This window comes from Neofelis nebulosa, chromosome 1 (assembly GCF_028018385.1).
Source record: "Neofelis nebulosa isolate mNeoNeb1 chromosome 1, mNeoNeb1.pri, whole genome shotgun sequence".
Lineage (NCBI taxonomy): Eukaryota > Metazoa > Chordata > Mammalia > Carnivora > Felidae > Neofelis > Neofelis nebulosa.
Genome location: NC_080782.1, coordinates 187,186,134 through 187,204,742, shown reverse-complemented (window position 1 = coordinate 187,204,742; position 18,609 = coordinate 187,186,134). Strand labels below are relative to the sequence as shown.

Here is an 18,609-nt window from a genome sequence, read left to right as displayed (position 1 = left end):
ATATTCAATGTAATTATTAATATGCTAGGACTTAAATCTATCATTTTATTAGTTGCTTTCTGTTTGTTTTTTTTCTAGTTCTCAGTTCTGTTTCCCTTTTATTGCCTTACTGTGAGTTACTTGAGTATTTTTGGTAGAACTCCATCTTGATTTATTTATAGTATTGAGTATATTGTTTTATATCATTTTCTTACTGGCTCCTTTGGTTATTAAAACAGACAGATAAAACTTATCACAATCTACTGATAGAAAAATTTTACTTCTGGGGCACCTGGGTGGCTTAGTCAGTTAAGTGTCCCACTCTGGTTTCAGCTCAGGTCATGATTTCATGGTTCATGAGATCGAGCCCCATGTCAGGCTCTTTGCCAACAGTCCATAGCCTGCTTGAGATTCTCCCTTTCTCTTTGCCCTTCCTCTGCTCATGCTCTCTCCTTTCTCTCTCTCAAACAAAACAAAACAAAAAACATTTTACTACTTAGAGTGAACTGTAGAAACTTTATTTACATTCAGTTACCTTTATTATTCTCACTTTCTTTTTTTCTTGTAAACAGGCTATGCTAATCTTCTCTGTGTCATTCCAGTTTTAGTATATGTGCTAACAAAGCAAGCACTATTATCCTTACTTTTAAAACAGAATTGCCTTGGTGCACCTGGGTGGCTCAGTTGGTTAAGCATCCGACTCTTGGTTTTTGTCTCAGGTCATGATCTCGTGATTCGTGAGTTCAAGCCCTGCATCGGGGTCTGTGCTGACAGCATGGAGTCTGGTTGGGATTCTCTTTCTCTGCCTTTCTCTCTTTGCCTCCCCTGCTCGCTCTCTTTGTCTCTTTCTCTCTCCCTCTCAAAAATAAATAAATAAACCTAAAAACTTAAAAAATAAAAATAAAATATAATTGCCATAAGTATTTCCTCTCTCTAGATCTGAGGTATTCTTATTTTTTAATGAGTAGTCTTACTATTAAGGTTGAGTTGAGGGCTGGGTGCATATGCATTTTCAGCAGGAAGCTGGTTCCATTTGACTCCACCTCAGTGCTGACTCAAAATGCCTGGCTGCAAATGGGTAGAGTGGAATTTCTTTGGTCTCTCCACTTCCCTGCCCAAAATGAGGCACCACAGGCACCAATTCTTTGCCTCCCAATGGATGTAGGATCAGCTTGCCATTGGATTTAATTGACAGCACTGGAGCGGGGAGAACAGGGTAGCTCACACTGCCACCTTGCTGTAGTGTGGGCAGGTAGGCTCAGCTTCCAGATGGGAACAACAAAAATGGCAGGAGAAGTGAGATGCTGTCTAGCCCCAGCCCACTCTGTCTTGTTCATTTCACTGATATAAAATATAAAATAATATTTTTTGCCAAAAATTTCAGAGACAATGGTTGGGAACTATAGCTAGTCAACAGTTCTTTGACTTGACACCAAAAGAATGGTGGATAAAAGAAAATTGACAAGTTGTTTTTCATCAAACTTCAAAACTGTTACCTGTAAAAGACCCTGTGTAGAGAATGAAAGCACAAGCTACATACTAAGATAAAACATTTGCAATCCATATATACAGCAAAGGATTTCTATCTAAAAATAGATAAATTTTTAAAAATTTATCAGAATGGATAAAGTAAGAAACAGGGATAACACCAAATGCTGGTAAGGGATATAGAGAAACTAGCTGGATCACTCCTTTATTGTTTGTGGGAATGTAATATGAAGGCATAACAGTTGGTGACTTCACCAAATAAGAAAAGATAGAGTTAGAAGCATTCATATGATTATGTATTAAAGATCTTCCTCTTAAAGGGTCTAGTAATAGAGAGGAAACAATGAATGAAACAGAGCAGTGAATGAAGTAGCAGAAATACCAGGATAGTATAAGGTCATAATACAAAAATAGAAACTGTCTTAAGAGGGAGGAGTCAACTTTTAAGTGGTCAGTGTTTATGAGAAATACAATTTAGAAATCATGTGATATGAATTGGTTATGTTGTCCTATAAGTTATTAATGTTAACAGAGAAGATTTTTGTTGCATGGCTGAGGGTGGATTCAAGAATCATTAAAAGATGATAAAATTCAGAAGGCTAATTAACCAACCTTTTTAAAATATATACCTGTGTGAAGGTACATTGTATAGTAAAGGATTGTGGTTAGGATGGAAAATTCAGTAAAGGAATTTTTCTTGTTGTTTTAAATGGCTAGAGCGTCCTAATAAAATGTGCAAATGCTTTTGAAAAAGATCAGGGAGAGGAACTGAAAGACACAGAAAATGGAATATTTCTTTCATTTGAACATGAGGTAAAAGGGAAACATAAGGGAAGGAGAAAAGTTTGGATTTATACATTTAGTCATGGGAAGCAAAGTGATTCCTTCTCTCAGTGGTTTATATTTTCTAACATTGGATGGTGAGCTTATGTACAGAGTGAACATGAGGAAAAACAAAGAATCCATGCCTGTGTAGAGAGTGCAGGATCTCAGAAACTAACATGACCAGCACTGTGCTGACGTTTTCTGTAGCTGAGAACAACCTTGAATTTATAGAGGCACTTACAGTTGTCAACAACAGTGAAGTGTATACGATTTTACTCTACTTTCTCACTGACAAGGTAGCCTATTGCATTTTCATGGATGACAGTAGAAAACCTGAGAAACTTGAGTTGTAGACAATAGATTATTAATCATAGTACATCAATGGTCAGAATATCTGTACTCGCGCCTGCTCTTGTATGTTCCAATTCCACGGGGTGACGCAGACGGGACTGCCTGATGCCTGCACACGCAGTGGGTTGAATTAAAGAGGAGGAACCATGTATTCTGGGGAGATGACTCTTTTATAATAGGTAATTGGCCTGACCTTTGCCCAGAGGGTGGCTATCTTTGTTATACTAGACAACATACAAACCAGCTTGGGTCTCAGACACTGTCTCTTATTTTCCAACACTGTTTGCTACTTAACTATCCTTGTAAAAATAGTTTGGAATAAAGAGAGTCACTGCCTCCACTCATAGGCATGCAGATACATGAGAGGCATATGCTTGCAACTCAGTCAAATGAACTTCCAATGCTTTTAGTTTATTCACTGCTCTGTGTGGTCAAAGCTCATTTAAATTTACATCTAAAAAGGATGTATTCCTCTGTGTGAATTGTAAAATCATAGTTAAAATCTTGGATGTGTATGTGGTATTTTTTAAATTTTTGCCCAATTGTTGCAATCATTTATTTCCTCCTACCCCTTCTGTGCTTTCTCATTGTATTGTCTTTGCTTATGAACTTTTCGTCTTGGTTGTATGAACTGTGTTGGACAATGGAATTTGAGCACATGTGACCATTGCCAATGTGAGTGCATTTAAAAGTTTTTTTCTGATTATTCTTGCTTAGTCCTTTTCTGTAATGGCATGTCCCACATGGTAAATCCCTTTCAGCCTGGATTATGAAATGAAAATGAGAAGAGACATAAAGGTTAGCCTAGGTAAGCAAACTGAAGTCAAACCCAATCCATTGGGAACAAATCTAAGCCTCCCATGAGGCTGAGCCAACCCTTACCAGACCCAAGCTCTGGACAACCCATCGGAGTCAAAGCACTTCCACTATACTCATGAGTTTTACGTGATAAAACAACACAAAACAAAACTGTTTTAAAGCACTGAGATAAGATTGTTGTACAGTATCAATTAGTGAAGGTTAATACAGGGCTCATAAACTCATTCAGAAAAAGTGGGCAGAGACAAGCTACACTTCAGAGTTATAGTAAGCAAGTTTAAATGTGTATTAGATGTGAGTCTGTAATTATGCAGAAAAATATCATTGACAGGAATTATGAAATCTAGGATTTAGTCTCTACCTTCCTATTAGCACACCATGAACTTCAGAAAGCCAATTATTTTTTAAAATTCAAGTTTTTCACTTGTAATATAAGGGAGTTGGAAAACTGATCTCCATGTTATCTCATTTTAAAATTCTATGATTGACTTCATGCTTCTGCTTATTGAAAAATAGCATATTGAACATAGACTTTATCAAGGACTGTGAAAGTTGGAGAATTTTACCTAATGACAAGATAACAAGGTAGTCTGTAGGTGGTGGCAGAATGCAAGAGATTTAGGATAGAAATGAGAATAGTTCATTTCTTGTGCGTCTCTTGGGTGAGATGAAGAGAGGAAACCTAAGCTTAGAACACCTGATTTTTTTTTTTTTTTTTTATAATCGGCAGTTAAATATACTTCTCTGGAGAGAGACTTTATTTTCGTCTTCAAAGGCTTTCACTCTACAAACATCATTGGAAAACTTGTGCCGAAAAAGGCAGTCAGTGATTCTGTTGACAAGACATACAAAAATGCAAGAGACTTGTAGAGAATGGTCTTCAAAGAAGCTTTAAAAAAATTCATGGTATAATATTATTAGTATGTTAGTACATAGAATAACTTTTAATTAGTACAAAGTACATGGAATAAATAACTTTCAATATAAACTAGTGTCAGAATGTGTATTGTGTAAAATATTATATACTATACTATTGGAAATTTACTTATTTCAGTTTTGCCCATTTTTATGTTTAGTGAGTGCCTATTAGGCCCTCGGTGTTACAAGGAGCACAGAATGAATATAAGATACATCCAAATTCTGTTAAGAGGTTTAAAAAAAAAGTTCCCTGAATATCCTATTGATGAAACTGCAATCAAGTGTCAAACATGTTGCCCAAGTTGGTGCTAAAGAAACACAGTATTTAAAACAAACAAACAATCAATCAAACAAACAAAAACAATGGTTTTGGGTACCTAGGAAGGGTTTCATTACAAAGCAGGGAGTGAAGATAACAATAATGTGACCGGGGTATGCACAGATGTTCTCAGAGCAGCACCTGAAACTAACTGTTCCAGGCCCTAACACGATATAGGTCAGGAAATCAGTTTAGTATTAGTAAGTGAGGGAGTATTAGTGAGTGTTAGTAATTAAGTTCCACAGTAACCCTTTGAAGTAGGCATTTTAAAGAATTACTGTGATTCCTATTTTTAATTGAGAAAATTGAATTTCAAGATGCAAAATGACTTCTTAAGGATGATACAGCTGACAAAGTAGAAGCAGGCCTTTAACTTATATTTATCAACTTCTAATCTCTTTTTCTTTTGAAATGGTCACAATTGCTTGTGGTAATGAACAAGAAAAAAATTTGAAGTTTGCAATATTTACAAAATTAAAGTTGTATATTTTAGGAGCACCTGGATGGCTCCGTCGGTTAAGCGTCTGACTCTTGGTTTGGCTCAGGTCATGATCTCACAGTTCTTGAGTTCAAGCCCCATGTTGGGGTCCTTGCTGCTGGTGCAGAGCTTCTCTGTTCTTCCCCTGCTTGCACTCTTTCTCTCTCTCTCTCTCAAAATAAATAAATAACCTTAAAAATTGTATATTTTATTATATATATATAGTTATTTTTATTTAATACATGAGAATTTCACCGAAATAACAAAAACAGAGAAGTGATTTTACAACTGTGAATTAGGAAGATCTGGAGGTGATATTACTATATAGCTAGTTAATTAGTCAGTTACAGGTCCTGCCTATCAGATGTGTGCATGTGCGTGTGCACAGATGTGTGTATGTGTGAGAGAGAGAGAGAAAGAGAGATCGATCTGTATCTTCTTTTGGTTTTCAGTTTGTTACTTCAGCAATTCAAAATACACAAATTGTTTGGTTTTCTGTCATAGTTGAGGTATTTTACTTGCGTTAACATTTTGACTGGGGTATATCTTATTTCACTGAGGGAGTAAGTTAATGTTAAGTATGTGGATTTGTGATTATTTATTTCATTGAACACATTAAAATATATTGTCACTGAATGAGAAAAAAATAGGAATTTGTTTTTTCTTAAATGGTTTCAAAGTACTTTATTTTAAAATGTATATTTATGTTTGCATTTCAATTTCAATTTCAATCTCCACAGAATTTTTTTTCTTTTTAATTTGATATACTACAAAGAGAATTGTGCATATCCTGTAATTCAAGAGCTTTAGATAAAATCTGAGAAAATGGAGCCAGTATTGTTATCAGAACTTAGGTTCTGAACTGCAAGAGTAAATACTGTTTTCTTTCTGCCTTCCCTCCTTTTCTCTTCCTTCCTCCCTCTTCTTTCCCATTCTTTTCTCTTTTTTTGTTTTCTTTTTCTTTCTTTGTTTCTTTAATATAGAATACATATTCTTTCTTTAGTATATACAATCTATAATATATATTTGTTATATGTAACATATAATATATAATATGTATTATATAATTTGCATTATATTGTATATTATGTAATATATATTTCTTTTTTAATATTGGGTAGGATAGACCAAAATTCTATGTTTTATATGGGATTCATGCCTCAGTTATATTAAACAGATGTTTAAATGGTGTAAAACCTTTAAATGTACCATTTAACTTTGTGAATATATGAATTGCATGCATGGATTCATTGATAAAGGCTTTATTGCATCAGAAAATTTTGCTTATATAATGTCAATGTTCTGATTATTTTGAAGTTATGAGTAGCTGTATGAATATTATTGAAATGTTTTTACACGAAAAAATTCTTAATAATAAATTTGTACCCAATACTATATGTAATATATTTAATGGGTAAATTTTACAACCTGATGCACTTACGGTATAAATGTATGTAGTTTAATACTTTTACACAATTCCAGATCTTTTAAAAAATTTGAGTGACAAACTTTATTAGGAGAGTTTTAAAAGCCATAAGATTCAGTTAAAAGTTACTTATATAATTCATTTTAATAAAATGTTCATTTAACAAACTCTGACAAAAATTATATAATGAAAAAGGGGCTGGCAGGAGAATAGCTTCAGTAGAAATTTTCACGCTAAGGAAAACATTTCCATATGTTTCATTATAATTGGGAGCATTTTTATGCTTCCGTAATTTATAAAGGTACGTAGGCATGTGTACCTCAGCTGCAGTCAGAGTGGCCGTTCTTATAAACTCTATGCACTTGTAGTGTTTTAAGCATCTGTGTGTGTGTGTGTGTGTGTGTGTGTGCACAGTGTAATTTATAAAATCAGTAATTTTTAAAAAAATACAATAAAATAACACAAAAAATTACTGTAATAGTGAGAAAATAAACATGTTGATCTAAATAAAAACAAGACACTCATGGATTGCTAGAAGTCAGCAGAGTAGTACGTTTGTTCTAGTTGTTTAATGTGAGGTAAAACAATGGAACAGGCTTACTTCCCAAAGGATTCCCAATTCAGGTTGTACACTAACACACATTGAACTTTTCCAGATTGATATAGGTTGGTGAGCTTTTGCTTAAATACTAAATGCGTTGCATTTCTTTTGTATTCTCTGTTGTAGACAAATTCAGAATTTGATGTGAATAAAAGGAACAGTGGTGGCTGATAACTTGAAAGCTTTAATCTGACCTTAATATTTTAGTAAAGTTAATAACTATTATTTTTCATAATAATTATTATTGGGATGATATGGTCATTGGGTAAAAGGGATTGATTGTTGTCACATGATCCCTAAAGTTAAGGTGGACATGGTTACTGTAATGGATAACTGATTCAAAGGAGTGGAAAAATCCCTCTGTCTTGGAGATGTTTGGTGTGAGCTATCTGATCATAGTGTCTGAAGAACTGAAATAGAATGCTAGTGTGTTGAAGTTTTATTTGATCTGTGGAAGCAGGAAATCTCTAAGTCTACTGAGAAGGGGGTCTCACTTGAATCATCAAAATAGGGAGTCATATCTCTCATTTTCCAGGCTTAATTGATAGACCTCAAGCCTCTTGATGAAGGGGAGGCCATGTCCCCTTAAGAAAAGAACCTTCTACACTGACACCAATTTATACTATCTTCCTTGCACAACTTTAAAAATGTATATGCAGCCATTTCCCAAGGTGGTACCTCACTTGGCACATTCGGGAAGGGAAAATAATCAGTATATTTCTGGACACGGACTCTGAACTGACACTAATTGTAGAGATCCAAATAGTTACTGCTCCACAAGTCAGAACAGAACCTTGTGGACATCAGGTGAACAATACAGTTTTGACTCAACTCTCTCATAGGGAATAATTTGGTGTCAGGACCCACTGTTGCAAAATGCCTACTTACAATAAGCATGCTTAGCCACTGGCAGAATCTGCACAGTCTTCTTCTGGGCAGTGGAATGAAAGCTTGATGCAGGGCCAGGAACTAGAGCAAAATAAATAAGCAGCCTAGGAAACAATATTTAAGGAGAAATATGCATCATTCTGAGAATGAGTGTTTTCTTTAAATTTTGTGCACTAAGTTTCTTGCTTGCCTCACTCTAGTCCCAACAGGAAGGGCTAAATGAAAGCCACAGGAACTGCTTCTACTCAGAAAAGAGTTAAAGCAAAGTAATATCATTTTCATGGAAGGAATACAGAGATTATTGCCACCATCAAGAATTTGTCAGAGGCAGGATTGGTGATTCCCATCACATTCTGATTGAACTCACTTATTTTGGCCTTTGCAGAAGACAGCTGGGCCTTAGAAGTGAAAGTAGGTTATTGTCAACTTTATCAGGTGGTGATTCCAAGTGAAGTTACTGTTCCAGTTACGTTTCATTGCTGAGGCAAATCAGTGTATCTAGTGACATTTGTTTCTTCACCTGGAGCATACCTTTTTTTCTATGCCTTTTTTAAAAGACCACCAAAAGCAGTTTACTTTAGCTGGCAAGTCCAGCATTATACCTTCACTGTCCTCCTTAGCAATATATCAGTTCTCTAGTTGTAGGTTATAATTGAGTCCACTTGGAACTTTGAATGTCTTTCCTTCCACAGAATACCCCCGTGGTCTATTAGATTTATGATACTAAACTGATTGGAGCTGGTGAGCATGAAGGAGACACTACTCTGTGTATATTGTGTTAACAACTATGTGCCAGAGGGGGGAAAATAAATACCAGAAAAAATTGATTACATATTAAATTTATATATCTAATAAATCTGTGTTTCTTCTAGTGACATTATTGTTGAACTATGTTTCACTAATAGTTTCCACTTATTTTAAACTTTTAAATGTACTGATAGAAAGTACTTCATAGTATAATGTTATGATCTTTAATCTGTAGAATTACTTTTATATTTGCTCTTCCTGTGTTTAGTTCCTGTGTTTAGTTCAATTTCCATCTTGAGTATATTCAATGTTCATAGTATTCTAGGTGGAAACCTGTATACGTTTTAGCCATTCTGACTGTTGTGAGGTCATGGTATCTCATTGTAGTTTTGTAAATCACTCTGGTAATATCATTCAGTATATTTTGATTCCATGATACTGTTGAAAAGTTAAATGTCAGTCTTATTGTTGTTCCTTTGTAGGTAATAAATCTTTTTCTCTTGCACTTTTTAGCATTTTATCTTGGCTTTGGTTTTTATTAGTTATATTGCAGTGTCTGAGTAAGATTTTTCTTTTATTTATCTTATTTGTGGTGGGGTCATAGCACTTCTCTGTATTTGACTTAAGATCGCTCATCAGTTTTGAAAGCTCATCAGTTACTTTCTCAAATGCTTTTTGTGCCTTACTCTTTTTATTTACTCTTCTGGGACTCTAGTTAACAGATACTGCATTACTCCATGTTTTATATCTTTTAAGAATTTCTTCGTAATTTATTCCTCACTTTACTTTAGTCTGTTGATCTATTTTCCAGTCAACAAGCACTCTCTTCGGTGGTATAAAATATTTTGTTAATTTATTACAATCATTTTATTTTTAATTTCTAGGATTTGTAGGATTCTCATTTATCTCTAACTCCCTACTCTCTGGTGAAATTTTCTTCTATTTTCCTGAATATATTTATCATAGCTGTCTATGTTAGTCCATAATCTGGAAACTCCTAGATCTGGGTTTTCTATGACTCTGGTTATATTGCCTATATATAACCTATAATTGTAGGTACTGGTCCCTGGAAATTTTCCATGGATTACCGTATACTTTCCACAAGGAATTATAGAAGTTCTAGGTATCTTCCCTGAGGTAAAACTTATCCTATTCTTTAACAGGCATGTGGAACAGTAGTTAGATATCCTCAATTTGATCAGAGACTGAGCACTTGGTGTGTTTCAATTTTTTTAGGATCGTTGTTTTTCTGATTAGTCTCCACTGATACAATGCAATCCTCTAAGAGACTCAATAGACAATTTATGGTGTTTACCCTTATTATTTAGACGTTTTTTTTTTTTTTCAACGTTTTTTATTTATTTATTTTTTTTTATTTTTGGGACAGAGAGAGACAGAGCATGAACGGGGGAGGGGCAGAGAGAGAGGGAGACACAGAATCGGAAACAGGCTCCAGGCTCCGAGCCATCAGCCCAGAGCCTGACGCGGGGCTCGAACTCACGGACCGGACCGCGAGATCGTGACCTGGCTGAAGTCGGACGCTTAACCGACTGCGCCACCCAGGCGCCCCTATTTAGACGTTTTTGTATTCCAATTCTCTTCTCTAGCAATGTAAGACTTCCAAACCCCACCCACTGCATTTCCTTGTAGGTTTCTTAGCTACAACTTCTGGGATGATTATAAGTGCAGAAATGATTGCACATAAAAGAGGCAAAGAAAGGATAGTTCATCTCTCTGTAGCACTTTTTTTTTTCTTTTTGTCTGTATCATATTAAGCCATGAAATCCTTGCTGCCTTTGCTGGCTTACAGTCCGTTTTTTACCCTTTATTATCTCATGAGTCTTCTGGTCTACCTTTCATTTTCTAACCTCTAATAATTTCCCAGTCTGTTAATCTGTAGGTTCCCTAATGCTTCCACCAAAGGTATTTTGTACTTATCCTTCTTAGATAAATGCAAAATCAGAAACATGTCTCATCTGAAGATCATTGTGCTATTCTTTCTTCCTTGCTGATATCATGAAACTGCATCTTTGTATCCTCGTCATTCTGTGATAAAAATGATGTTGAGTTTAAGCAATAAAACTATAACCATAGGGGCACCTGGTGGTTCAGTCGATTGAGTGTCCATCTTTGGTTCAGGTTGTGATCTTACTGCTCCTGAGTTTGAGCCCTGTATTGGGCTCTGTGTGAACAGCTCAGAGCCTGGAGCCTGCTTCAGATTCTGTGCCTCCCTCTCTCTCTGCCCCTCCCCGCCTCTCAGAATAAACATTTAAAAAAAAGCTATCACCATGATTATGAGTTAATGTAATGTAGTTGGAAGGAATTTGCTTAAAAACTAAGTGGGAAAGGTTGGATTTTTTGCAAAGTCCATGCTTAAGTGTGTGCCCTTTTAACAAGAGTGTATGAAAGCATCTCAATAATGTGATATATTTGTTGGGTAATTGCTTAAAATTAAAATTGGGCTGGCTGAAGTTCTCATTATGTACAATGTCTTTGGAGTGAGGTTCTACTAATGTTTTTTTGTGAAATATTTTTTTCAGCTTTCAAGACGCAGATATAGTTAAAATTATTTATTTTTACTGACAATTCTAAAGTAAAAAGGGATCACAGATATCATATTAGTGTTTGGTTGTACTATTTATATTTCAAGTTGTAAATCTAATTGAAAAGTGCAAACTCATATACAATCCATATTTATTGTGTAGGTATAAGTAAATCTTACCAGTATTAGCTCAGTGAGGTAACCTGACGCCTATTTCAGTTTCCTTGTCAGTATTTTGTTGTCTTGACATATTTTTATTTTATTCTTGGAACCCAAAAATCAGCTTTAAAAATGTACAGGAAGAAGCAGACAGAAATGCTGAACTCTGTACTAAAGATGTTTTTGATATCCAAGTCATTTCCTGAGTCCAGGAAACAGTGCTATCTATAATTAAAGAAATGATGTCCATCACTCTCTCTGACCTAAAAATATTTCAGTGTGAAAAAAAAAAAATTCAGAAAGATACGTTTTTAAAAAAATGATCTGAAATGTGCTGTGAGACTGTGAACAGTATCACATTGGTGAAATCTTTCACCAATACCTTCAGTGCATCAAAAGCGGCTATTTTGATGCCCCACATTCACTTCACCCTCAAAAACAAAATAAAACAAAAAAATGGAAAACCTCATTTATTTAACCTATATTATCCCGCCCAACTTGTACATGTAACACGTAATAATTTCATTATATCTTGTGTGGAATACATATCTACATACTAGTCAAGGGAACTATAAGGGGAATCATGGCGGAAAACAAAGAAAAACTGATGAGAAAAAGAACCAACCCAACAAAACAAAACCCTGTCTGTACTAGGGCCTTGTTTTCCTCTTTCTGCTTGGTAAGTTATCTATAAAAAAAGAAAAGAGAAAGAGAAATATTTTATATATTTACGTTATTACTCATACTCTATTTCCCACCCACATTCATTTAAGTGTTACTGACAGAAGTACATCGTTATTCAACATACTTGTTTGGAGCCCATTCTATAAAATACCACAGCATTGTGGGTTTTCATCCATCATAGTAGCTACTGACATTTATTGTTATTTTATTATGATGATGATTGCATTGTTCTTATTCCTCATAGAATTGCCCATGCTGCAGTAAGACAGTATGCTTCTTGAAAGTCAAAGCTTTGTTTCATCTCAGTTTCCTCAGTGTATGACACAGTGTTGTTACATAGTAAGAATTCAATATATTTTCTTGAAAATTAGATGACAAAGTTTTATTGAAAATCTAGTCAAGCAGTTTGCCTCTAAATTATACAAACATGCAAGAAGAGATGGTGAAGAAACATTCCTCTGTTAATTAATGCCTACGTGTTGTTTTGCGCTGGCACCAGGAATTAATCACCGTATCAAACACTAAATAAGGATGTAAGTTGAAACTGTTTTACTTTAAATGTTTTATAACCACTTCATTTAAATATATAAAAGGTTTTTTTTCCTTTGACTTTAAAAACATAGGTTATTTTTCCACATAATTGGTATTTTGGTCATAATCTCCTAGAACAGCACACAAACACCCCCAAAAAGACACTTTTTGAACAAATTGAAATGTTATTATTTGATCATTTTACTATTACTGACTTTGAACTTAATTGAACTATGTTTAGATAATGTGGTCTGTATGATACATGTTTGTAAATAATTTGAAACATGCTTTATGGCTCAATATAAGGTAAATGTTACAAGCATTCTCTGCATATTTTAAGATTTTTTATTTTTTTAATTGATTAGGTATACATTGATATTGTGTTTTAGAACACACTTATTTAAATTTGTCATCAAATTTTTCTACAAAATTATTTTTGTTTTCAGTAGTAACCTTTTAATCAGGGGTATCACTGGCAAGAGGAGGCAACCTCAGAGTCCATGATACTGTAGTTTAATGAATGGTTTACAAAATCTTGTTAATTACAAATAGCATAGATAAATTCTTGATTTTAGTGATAAGCACTTACTAGATATATATAGATTTAAAAAAAAATATTCTATTAACCTTTCCAGGGTTTTTTGATGTGGGATAAGTAGAACTTTTTCAAAATAACTAGTTTTCCATATTGTCAAAATTCAAAAATATGATTATTAAAATTAAAGAAAAATAATATTAGAAAATAATTGTTATTAAGTCTTCTTGAAAACCAAATATAATTTATGAGGTTGATTTTATGGTGAAAAATGTATATGTACAAGCTTGGAAACCTCTCTCTCTATATATATACTCATATTTGTATATACTTAGTATTATGCTCTAATAGTTACAAGTACAGTTCTAGGCACCAGATATACAACAGAGAAATTAGCATAAGGAATCCTCTCCTATAAATAGCTTAATGACCGTGGAGTTTAGCAACAAGCAATGAAATAAATATGTAATATAATTTTAGATGGCGATAGTGCCTTTAAAAAAAAAAGTCTAAATATGGGGGAAAATGGTGACTATGAGGGGATCAGTGCTAAATAGTATTACCAAGAAACACTTGCCAGAAGAGGTGATAATAGGAAATGGGCCAGGTAAAAGTGTGCTTGATGTACTTGGTTTCAGATTCTCCGGTATGCATAGACTAACACGCTCCTGTATGCCAAGGCTTCAGGACAACTTCAGGTCCAACTTTTCCTAGTGGATCTTTATTCTCACAGCTTCTTCATTGTTCTGCAAGGTTTAATTTCTATAATAATTATTTTAGCACATATATTGCCTCTGCTTCCCTATCACAGCTTGGCTGATGCACTGATGATGACTTAGAAAACTGTAACTTTGAATACATTGTAACAGGGTTATTTTTTACTAGTTGAACTAAAAACGCTATTGTAACTCTAGTGACAAGTGTCATTTTTTTCCACCCTCTTCTTTTTATCTATAGTTGTGATGATGAAAGTTACCTCCCATGGCAGTTGTCACAAGGAAATCTCTAAATTAATGTGTAAAATAAAGTTTTAACATGGTATTCCTAATTTTTGTACTATATCTATCATCTAAGCTATTAGAAACAATAAATTATTTTTCTCTATTCTTATAATACCTAGCATAGAAACTAAGAGTAAACTTTTCAGAAAATGAAAACTACTCAAATCAAAAAAAGAAAAAAAATCTTGTTATTAACAGCCAGTGTCACTCCACAAATGTCATGAAACAAAGAAAATGAATGCTAGCAGGGTTTCCTGGCAGTTATAAGTGCTAGAGGAATGGGGAGGAAGAAACTTTGAACACTGCCTAACATATTTGTCTCTGCTTCGTTTCAACTTTTAAATAAATGCAAGGATGGAAATCACACTAAACTAAATTCACACACCTAGAGAGCTGTCAGTGCATTTTAGTTTTCATATATATTTCATTTAATCCATAGAAACCTCCTCCCAATTAAAGAAGATGGTAAGAGGGGCGCCTGGGTGGCGCAGTCGGTTAAGCGTCCGACTTCAGCCAGGTCACGATCTCGCGGTCCGTGAGTTCAAGCCCCGGGTCAGGCTCTGGGCTGATGGCTCGGAGCCTGGAGCCTGTTTCCGATTCTGTGTCTCCCTCTCTCTCTGCCCCTCCCCCGTTCATGCTCTGTCTCTCTCTGTCCCAAAAATAAATTAAAAAAACGTTGAAAAAAAAAAAAAAGAAGATGGTAAGATTATCTTCGTGTATAGATAAAGAAAGCACATATAGAAGACAATAAAACTGAAATAAAACTGAAATATATGGGGTCTAATCTTAAGAAAGTTACCTGTCAAGACAAACACAGCAGGGGGGCCATGTCAGTTTATCTCCACATTAAATAAGGAATCCCCAACAAGATAAATGGATGAACTCAATAATTATTGGAATATATTCTCAAATTTCTGAGAGTATTTTTTAGACTTATGTTGAAAAATCCATTTGGGGGGCACCTGGGTGGCTCAGTCATTTAAGTGTCCCACTCTTCATTTCAGCTCAGGTCATGATGTCACAGTTCGTGAGACTGAGCCTCATGTCGGGATCTGGGCTGACACCACAGAGCCTGCTTGGGATTCTCTCTATCCCTCTCTGTCTCTGCCCCTCCCCCTATGCTCTGTCTGTCTCAAAATTAAGAAATAAATGTTAAAAAATTACTTCAGTAATTCATTTTAAATATTAAGTGTAGATTAATTTTTGTTCCATTTGTTTCATAAGATTTATTCAAATCAGCATTTTTAGAGTATGTCTTGAGAAAATGGATTATGAGATATTTAGAAAACTTAAATGGGAGAGAGGCCTTCTGAAAAAAAAATTTGGGTCACATTTGAGACTCAGATGGCTTAAAGATAAACTATCCTTCTGTGCATCTATTAAATATTCAGATGCTAAGGATATACAAAAGCACAATTTTATTTTTTGTGCCAACAAGAATAATGCACGGATCCATAATGGCTTTAGTTACACAATGGTTTCCTTGTGACAATAATTTCAGAAGTTTATGATTCATTGATTTCATTAAAGGTTAATAGAATAAAGCTTAGGACTCACAGTAAAATAGACATGTTCTGGGGTTTTCAAAGATCATTGCCGCTGGTTAAGAGAAAGGCACAGAGTGTGCTGAGATCAATCTCAACTCCTCTGGCACAAAATCAACAACACGACACAAGCTGTTTCCGTGCAAGTGTTCTTTCATGCTAAAAAAGTAAAATGCTGAAGGTTAGGAGCCCTCTTATTCAGCACCTTTATTATGGAAACGCAAACCGGATCCAATATGTCTTCTTTCATATTATAATGCTCTCTATTCTTTTAATAAAAGCAAAACCAAACTTTGTATTATTCCATTGTACTTTTGGTACTGAAGAAAGGTCTCTGCAAGCCAGGCGGCCCGTGGGGACTGACGAAGATGACACACACAGCTGGGGGAATGGACGCGGCTCTGCACCTGGTTGCTTCACTCAACTCTCTCACCCACTTTGGTTTTTCTTTTCTTTTCTCTTCTTTTCTTTTCTTTTCTTTTCTTTTCTTTTCTTTTCTTTTCTTTTCTTTTTTTTCCTATCCTTCTGTGCTTATGATTCATACAGGTCAGGCAGTCATTCCCAAAATGGTTCATCGGTGGGCAGAAGGAAGGGCTAAGGGAAGTAATTTTGTTCTTTGATAAATCTTACTTAACATTATAGGGAAATACTCGTGCATAGGATCATTATTAGCAAAAGATTGCAGTTTTTCGTTTGGAGGCACTGCTGATACTCATTAGCAGGCACTTTCCTCTGAAAGCTAATAAACATAATCCGTGATACGGAGTTGCTAAATGTTATTGATCATGATCTGTCAATATTTTCTCACACTAAAAACTTAACGAAGCTTTATAAAACTGTAAGCCCCCTTCACTGTATGTGAAAAATGTCATTACAAAATCAATTTTATACAAAAGCTGAGTTGGAGTATTAAATTAAGGAATATGGATAAGTTAAGTCTCACCACTAGTTATGTCACTTGTTTGATGTAGAGCCATGGTCAGTTTTCATAAGTGATTGGAAATTTAGTTACCTCAAATGTGGAACTGTGAGGTAATACCAAATGCACATTTCTTTGAGTATCAAATGAAAAACAAAATGTTACTGAAAGACTATTTTTAGAGATTTCTTTTTGATCATGCAGTTAGCAAAAGGCAGGGCCAGTATCTGAAACCCAAGACTCAGAACCAGCTTCACTCCGTTACGTCATACTTGCTACCTAAGAAGCCACAGAACAGTGTGCTCGTGGCACGAAAGGGAAAGAGCGCTGTGTGTGTGTATGTGTGTGTGCAGGCACACGTTCTTTCCAATTAGTGATAAAGACAGACTTTAGACTTGTTTTTCTCTTATTTATTCCTCTGTTCATAGGCTCAGCACCTCTAGCACATCCCCACAGAGCTGCTCTGAGTGTAAGACTGAGCCATAGGAATTGCTGATTATGTAAATGAAACACCCCATCTAAGCAGCTCCATGGAGAGAGAAAACAGCAAAGGAGTAGACCCAGGCATGAATTGAGTTAATAAAGCCTATAGGGAGTTCCACTTATAGTTTTCTCTCATACAGAGCTGAGAAATTTTTCATTTGATGTGGAATCTCATGGTTTTGCTGTAAATGAGGTTCACTCAATTTCATACTTGGGTGTGTGTGTGTGTGTGTGCATGTGCACGTGCACACATGTTTATGATTTGTGTGTGAGTGTGGCATGTGGGCATTGGAGCTTAACCGTGTATTTTTTTTTATTGTATAATCATATTTTAAGAAAGGAAAGAGGAGAATTTAGAGTGAGTCTGATTAAACATAACAAACTTAAGATCTACTCATAGATGTTAATTATGGTGTGAAAGTCCTTATTAGTTATTGCATATTTCATAACACAGAAACTATAGCAGTAAATACTTCTATCCTTTACAGTTCTTACTAATATAATACTATATCTAAAGCAGTAAGATGCCCTAGATTATGTGTGGTTAATATAAACATAGGACTTGATTTTTCACATTGCATTGATTTTTCACATTGAAAAATCTCATTATTGGGTTATAAGAAAAGCTAACATTAATGCAGAATGTGTATAATATTCCTTAAAAGTTCCAGACGCATTTTTATAATAATTTTTCCAAAATGTAGCATAAAAAAGGTATCACAAATGTATGTCAGGCCAGTTGTACCTTGATACAGGTGTACCTGTATAATTGAAACAGTATCCAAAGAGTTAGTCAGTTTTACTTCAATATTTAGTATTCTCATATACAATTGATGGTTAGTGGTGCACTGAAACAGAATCACAAAATGAATGTGACTTACATTCTGCTTTTGTTTCTCTTTGTCGCTACTAACCATTTGATACTGCCCTGGTATCTTGAGTTTTATTCTCTCTTCTATTTCCTTTAAAATTAAAATTAAAAATTTGAATGGCTCAGTCGGGGAAGCGTCCAACTCTTGGTTTCAGCTCAGCGCATGATCTCACCGTTCCTGGGATCCAGCTCTGTGTAGAGCTGTGTGCTGAGAGCACAGAGCCTGCTTGGGATTCTTTCTTTCTGTGTCTCTCTGCCCCTCCCCTGTTCATATTCTCTCTCTCTCTCTCTCTCTCTCTCTCTCTCTCTCTCTCTCTCTCTCTCTCTCAAAATAAATAAATAAACTTAAAAAAATGTTTTGTTAGGTTTTAGACTTGCTGATGTCTGTTCCGGCTTCTCCAGACAGTTGTCTTACAAAAATATTTCGAGACATAATGCATTTTCAGAGAAAAAAATTCCCACAACTGTCTACCATATTCTATTATATTTAGCCTCTACCAA

General features: G+C 35.0%; 1 non-coding gene across 1 annotated transcript; it reads right to left on the bottom strand.

Moving 5' to 3' along the window:
• Positions 1 to 509: 509 nt before the first annotated feature.
• LOC131489803 (U6 spliceosomal RNA) lies at positions 510 to 611 on the bottom strand. The gene has a single exon (XR_009250751.1). It is a non-coding gene; the product is annotated as a U6 spliceosomal RNA (small nuclear RNA).
• Between the last annotated feature and the right edge of the window lie 17,998 nt (positions 612 to 18,609).